Here is a 7,783-nt window from a genome sequence, read left to right as displayed (position 1 = left end):
AGGAAAATATTCTGGACTATCTGGGAAGGACCGATACAACCACAAGAGTCCTAATAGATGGAAGAGAAAGGGTGAAGGTCAGAAAAAGCAATCTGGTGACAGAAACTAAGAAAGGGAAATATTGAAAAGATGTTTGCTGCCGACTTTGAAGATGTAAGATGAGGCCAGAAGCCAAGAAATGCACAAAGTTCTAGAAACCAAGAAAAGCAAGAAAACATATTTTTCTCCAAAACCTTTAGAAGAAATGTAGCTCTCCTATCCATTTTAGACTTCTGATCTTCAGAACTGTATGAGAATAAATTTGTATTATTTGAAGCCACTAAGTTAGTAGCATCCTCTCCCTAACCTTGCCCTTATCTGTCTACCACCTTCTCTCTTTCTCACCCTTTCATTTGCCCTGGGATGAAGAAACAGGGGAGAAGAAAACATAAAGAGAAATGTAATGCAATATAGCAAACTTTAAGCAAATAATTCAATAAAGAGGTGTGGGAGAAATCAGTAGATTGATGTCCCAGAAGAGTTCTTCATTCATCCTTCATGGGAAAAAGAATCAGCATGTATACTGAACCACACAGGCAGCAGATTAAATTGATGAATGTCATTTTGAGGCTCAGTATCCTATTCTGCAAATGCAGGTAACAGCCATGCAAGTTTAAGCTTGAATAAAGCTCTCATGCATATTAGTCTTGTTGGAAATCACAGTAAGAGGTCTAGGTCTAGGTACCTTTCTGAAAAATACTTATAGAGCAGGGTTTTCCAAAACAAAAGTCTCCTTCAATCTAAATAAAATTTTATTATTTTAAGCCACTAGATTTGTGATAATTAGTTATAACAGCAATAAGGAACTAATGCCAACTAAACTATTAATCCAGCATAAAAGCAAAAATCTATTTCGGACATATATAGATGCAAAAATTCATTTTATGTACTCTTTTCTTGAAGGATCTTGGTGGGATATGTCTTCTAAACAGAAGGAATAAACTCTAAAAGAGAAAAACATAGTAACCTAGAAACCAAATTACATCACAGAAGACACAGGAATTTTTCCATCCTGTGGGCTGCCATTTCCTTTGGCTTATTGCAAAACAACAGAATGTTGTAGCTAGATCAAAATCTACTTATTTGTCCACTAAAAATTTACAGCTATAAGCTACCAAATAGAATATTCTGAAAAAGTTCAAAGCAAAAAAAATAATAATTCATGATGCATTAAACAGTTTGACTTTCAGTCATGGTTCTTATAGAAGAATAGGAACAAGAACAAGAGCAGCGAAAACATACACGGTGAGCAGACTCTCAGATTGTCATTAGCTTAAATTCCTTAACACACACACACACACACACACACACACACACGGCAGGTTTCTAATTCATTCACATTCAGAGATCATGGAACTGTGGTTTAGAGAAGTGGTGGAACTCTCCAACCACAGCGGTAATGAATAAATAGATTAAATGAGAATTGACCTATTTCCACTCAGACTATAGGTTAATGTGTCAGCTTCACACTGGATAAGATCAATGTTTATTAGAAAGAAAATGTTTCTGTTTCACATAAAAAAAAAAAGCATTAATATAGAACCAGCTATGAAGTCAAAAGATATTTCCACTTGTCTAGCTGAACTGTCCTCAGTATCACAATCATTTTATTTATTTATTTATTTATTTATTTATTTATTTATTTATTATTTTTTTAGTTTTTTGGGTGAGGCAACTCTTGGTTGACCTTACAGATTGCAAGGACCTTGTCAGTTTACAATCTCTTATTTTTTATTTTTTGTGCCTATGACTCCTGGTGCCTAGGTAGTCTCCCATCCAAGTACTAACCAGGCCCGACCCTGCTTAGCTTCCGAGATCAGAGGGGATCCGGCTTGTTCAGGGCAGCATGGCCATAGAACACAATCATTTTGAGAATAATTTAAAATAAGACCACTCACCTGGAGATTGTTAGAGACATGGCATATATTTACCTGCCGTGAAAAATGTTTTCCTTATACATGGTGTCTAAAAAGTTTGGGATTTTATTTCCTTTTTTTTTTTTTTTGGAGCTGGAAAAGCTCAGTAACGAATTTGTGTTTCATACTATAATATTTTCTGTTTTTAGGCAATGCCAGAAAAGAAATGAAAAAACAAATGAACAGAATGTATGCTTTTAAAATGAATGTGAACCATATATACTGGTTTCATATCAGATTTTTAAATGATTTTTTAACTGAATGTGAAAATACCTAACAGAATACTTCAACTAGAAATCCAAGAGTTGCTGTGAGCTTGATTTTTAAGACTCAGCAAATGTGAATTAAGCAATCATTATGTGTCTGTCACTGTAATATGTTTCATTTTTTATTATACTCAAACTAGCATCAATCTTATGAAAAGATTTTATAAATGAGCTCCCTTTGACAGAGAGGTTGATTATCCATAGTTATAGCTAATTATTAACAATAGTATTATTTGAAGCAAGTATTCTGACTTCTGCTATAGCTTTGTTAAGGATTTTTCCTAATTAAAAAACAAATAAACAAACAAACAAACAAACAAAACCAGAGTTAGGGAGATATATTCTAGCCAGAATTTTAAATGTGAACCACTCACTCAGTAAGAGAATGAATGCATGCTTGCATTCTTTTTTCAGAGATAAAATTTTTAAAGCTCATTTATTCCTATTTTGGTACAAAGGCAAAAATGTTGTTTCTGAGTAAAACCAATAGTATCAATATCGAAGTGTTACATTAAGTAAGTTGATTATTATAAAGATATTGTAGAAAGTTATACGTGACCTATTTTTTCCTCAAAAGCTTTAAACTTTTTAAATAAATTAGAAAGAAAACACATTAGTTAAGTGTTAATTTGACTCAATTATTTATTTTTGATCTCAGTTTCTGGGGGAAATTATTACTTAGTTTACACAGCAGGATTTCTTTTTTTAATGTACAGAACTTTTTGGAAATTATTTTATAGAAATAACATTTAGACTACAAGTCAAAGGTGGCAGATTGAGGAAAGACATTTACCTCCTTCCCTCTCAATATCCTGTAGAAATGAAGAAAATTTATTTTAAAATGTCTAAACCCAAAATATGGTTCTCAAAGCAAGAAAGTGTGCTATTAATGCATTTCACTAATGCTGAAGATTTTCCGGAAGGTAGCACTGAGATTGGATTGGAGGAGCAACTGAGTAGACCAAAAGGAAGTGATTGGATAGAGAGAGGCATCCTTCTCAACAGTATCCTAGAAAAACAGTCAGGTCTCATTGAGTATGCACAGAGAACAGGAAGAGAATGCAGAACCATCTACAGAATTTCTGAGCCTGTTGTACCTCTGCAGATCACCTACCTGTACAAAAAAGCAGGCTGTTCCTTTCCACGTTTCTTACCATCTACTGAATCTCTAAATTAGAGTCCCATAGATCTAGGTCATATGATATTTTCTCTGCTCTATACTTTTTCCTACTAAACTTTTTTCATTTCTTGAATATCATCTATCTGTTGGTAACTACCTTTTTTTGAACCTCCAACTCCCACTTAGATACTAGAGCTCCAAATTGCCAATTGGCATGTCCACTTTTATGTTTCAGGACTTCTATTGTGATGGCTCATTTTTTGGTAGTTGTTCGCCCATTTTGTAGTAACAACACCTTAGTCACCCTTTCAAAAAGTTCTTTTTCCAACTCACCCAACATGGTTCAGGTTGGGTTTATTCTTTGATCTACTCCAAGAATCAGCTATATTCCAGGTTTAGCCAACCACAAGAGTCATTTCTAACCAATGAAAAATGAGCTACTGCTTTTACTGAAGTTATTAGAATAACAAGAAAACCTTATTCTACTAGGATTAACAAGATGAAGAACATAAACATGGAGTTTCAGGTCACCATGAAAAGAGAGTTGTTTAAATACACACACACACACACACACACACACACACACACACACACACACACACCTACACAGAAATAGGGCCAAGAGCAGAGAGACAAAGACAACATTTTAACCATATAATTTGAACCTCAGACTTCTGTTTCCTTCCTCAGATCATCCCATTTTTTCCACCTTTGGGATATTGCTATGTAGTTGCAGCTCCCTTTACCAGGAGTGCTCTAAGACCCTAGTCTTTGTCTGGTTTCTTCCTTCTGAATCTTTAGGTATCAGTTTAAATATTACCTCTGAAGAGAGGTTTTGTTCAACTACCAAAATGACACCATCAATATTCTCTGTAGAGGCGAGGCAAGGTGCATCAATCATATTATCTTATAATTAGTTCATTTACTTTTTATTATTTGTCATTTCCCTTGAAATTCAAGCTTCACATGGGCATCACATCTGTGCTGTTATATTTATTTCTGGACCTGGACTAGTGACTGGTGCATAGTATGTGCACACTAAATACTATTGAATAAATAAACTGAAGATAAGAATTGTACAATTACTCAAATTTGGGAAGTTAAAGGAAAATAAATGGAATGGTAAGTATGCTACATTTTTCATGTAATATAAGAATGTCATAAATAAATCCTGAATATAATCTTGAATAGATTTTTAAAAAAGAATTATACTTATATTATTGGTATGATGGTAAACAACAGAATAATTTATACGGAAAATGTTAATAGCCTTCCTTTCTAATGTAGAATTTGATTAATTGTGTCTGCTAATCTTCATAGTCTGCTATTTTTCATGTGGATGACTCAAGGTGAAAGGAAGGAAGATTTAATTAGGTGTGCTTCTGCTTTATTTTCTTTTTCACGTACATTACTTTTTCACATATATTTACTTTTTCACAGGTTTTACCACTCTAAATTATGATGTTATATTAATGTAGGTTAATTTTTATAATAAATCTGATTTAACAGTAAAATGTTAAGTATTCTCTATATTATAAAGTTATGAGTTATTTTTGTTTTAAAATACAAGTGGAAATTACTTAAAATATCCAACAAAAATTTTATAAAAGTTGAATACTAAGTCAGTATAATTTACAACTATTTGCTTCATGTCTACTGTTTTCAAGACACTAGATTATATAAGGATGATTAAGATTTTGATCCTGCTCCAAGAGAGGAAATAAAGAGGAAAAAAGCAGACATTCATTTAATACTTACTCTGTACCTGTGTTATACATAAACCTTCATATCAGCCCTGAGAGATAACAGGACCATTTTGGAGTGAAAGGGACTCTCGAAATATTGGAAGATTTTCCAAATGTTCTTCACTTAACCAGGATGAAAGTAAGATTAAAAAGAGAGAATTTTTTGCACGATTTATTTTGCTATAATGTATTGTTTTTGTTACAAAAACATAAACATTTTGGAAATATGTATTTAAAAATATAATATGTTAACTCATTTGTATGTTTTATTTTCTTATGCTATTATTACTTGTCATCTAGAGATGTGATGCTGCTTTATATTTAAGATGACCTAATACTATGTGTACTTTTTTAGGTGCTGTTTCTTCTTCTGGTGAGTATGTCACATTATTTGTTGCATTTTTTTTAAGTCAGATAGAACATGGTTTTATTTTACTTTTTATTAAATTTATTGGAGTGGCATTGGTTTATAAAATTATATAGTCTTCAAGTGTACAATTCGATAATATGTCATAGTATATTGCATTATGTGTTCACTACTCAAAGTTAAATTTTCTATCATCGCCATATATTTGACCCCCTTTACCCTTATCTACCTCCACCTCCCCCTTTCTCTCTGGTAACCACTAATCTGTTGTCTGTGGCCATGAATCTCAGTTTGTCTTGTTCATTTGTTATTTTCAGTTTTATATCCCACATGAATGAAATCATATGGTTCTCAACTTTTTCTGTCGGATTTATTTTGCTTAGCATGATAATCTCAAGAGCCATCCATGTTGTCACAAATGGCTTATATATGTATATACATATGTAGATAGATAGATATTTATTCAATATATAGAGAGCAGAGTTGGGATAATACAACATGACACAGCTAAAACCTTATTCAGAATTTTTTTCTTCAGTGACAAATGTAGTATTGTCCTCAGTATGAAAAATGTGAAGAAAAAAATATGACTTTCAGAACACAATATTTCAACAAACTGATATGAAATTTATATAAACAATGAGATTTATTAATTTTGAGTTAGAAATAGCTATTTGTGAAGATGGCTTTGGCTTTAGTGAAGTGAGACCAATCTGTAATAATTGCAATTGAATTATTACAATTGATTATTCTAAAAGAATCTGACTTTTTATTTATGCCAACATTGAGATTCTGAAAAAGACTCAACAATATTGTGCAATTCCAATTTTTTCCTGCTCTGCATAAATAACATTTCTTCCATCTGAGCATAATTTCCAAATGCAGGCTTTGAATACTCATATTTTGCTATCTGAAAACAGTTTTCTTTTTAATAAGTATCATTGTAGTGTTTATACTGGAAGATGAATGTTGACCAGCAAATCAAAAAATTAAATCTAAAGGTCATTTAAAAAGAGATTCCTCAATTGTTTGTTTACCCAAGACAAAAAAAAAAGATACATATATATATTTCTCTTTCTAGGTGTGTGGGTTCTCTTAGGGTGATGTGGCTTTGAGAACATTTTCTCAAAGAAAACATCAATGTCACTAAGAATGCAAAATTTTATGTCTAGTAAATTAAATTTTTTGTTTCTTTAAATGTTTAGAAAAAGTTACAATTATATTATTGGTTAATATCTTTCAAATTTTATTAATATTTAATTTTATTTGGGATTGACTTTAATGATTTAGAAAGACCTTATTGTTATTCTTTAATTCTGAAGAGATAAAACAAATGTATATGTGCATATGTTTATGTGACTATATAAAAATTTTTGGAGAGCTAGTATATGCTTAAATTATGATAAAGGCCTTGATGTTATTTTTCTTATCTCAAAAATCACTCATTTATTTTTCTTTAGATTCTAAGACTTAATACTTCAAATTTTTTCACCTTGCATATGCCAGATAATGATCATTTATGTCAGAGATATAGGTTAAAACAAAAGTCAGATAAAAAAAACAGAAACAGAAGAGAAATGTGTATTCAGGTTCAGCTCTCTCTACCATAAAGTGATTAAACATTAAATATCTTTGAGACACTTCTCTTATTTTAGTGTTAAAAGAAAATGAACCCTGAGAAACTCAAAATAAGAATAAAATATTTATTACTAAAACAAAATACACAACTATATTTTTATAATTTTATAATTATAATTTTATAATAAAATTTTTAAGTGAAAATTTAATGTCCTTGTTTAATTAGAAATATATGTTGTTGTAAGTATAGGGAGAAAAAAGGGTTTTTAAAATTTTTCAAGTGAGAAGTATATTACTTGAAATGTCAAATTATAGCTGAAATAGGTGAAACAGATAAACGAATACTAATCTTCATTATGTTGATTTATAGCAAGTATGTGTTCCAGTTACCAGCTATTGCATGACAAATCAAATCAAACTTAGTGGTGTAAAAAAAATGTACATTTTATTGCATTAATGGATTCTTTAGGTCAGAGCAGAAGCAAGGACTGCTTATTGTCTTTGATCCATGTTTTCTAGAGACTTAAATAACTGAGTGACTGGAGGCTTTTTCATATACATATCTGACAAAACTAAGTTAGGAGAACACAAAGGCCAGGCTCAGCTGCGGCTGTCAACTGAAGTTCCTACATTGGGACTGCCGTTGCAAGTTCCAGGTGACTTGGGCTTTCTCACAGCATAGACACATTATTTGAGCTAATCTGCATACATAAAAGCTTACGTTTCCCAGACAGAACATTTCAATGAATAAG

At 31.6% G+C, this 7,783-nt stretch overlaps 1 pseudogene; it reads right to left on the bottom strand.

Annotated features, from left to right (window-relative positions):
• Positions 1 to 1,780: 1,780 nt before the first annotated feature.
• On the bottom strand, positions 1,781 to 1,897 carry LOC118602181 (annotated as a pseudogene).
• Between the last annotated feature and the right edge of the window lie 5,886 nt (positions 1,898 to 7,783).

Source organism: Rousettus aegyptiacus, unplaced genomic scaffold (genome assembly GCF_014176215.1).
Source record: "Rousettus aegyptiacus isolate mRouAeg1 unplaced genomic scaffold, mRouAeg1.p scaffold_m13_p_4, whole genome shotgun sequence".
Taxonomy (NCBI): Eukaryota; Metazoa; Chordata; class Mammalia; order Chiroptera; family Pteropodidae; genus Rousettus; species Rousettus aegyptiacus.
Note: the sequence above shows the minus strand (reverse complement) of the source record. Positions and strands in the feature narration are given on the sequence as shown.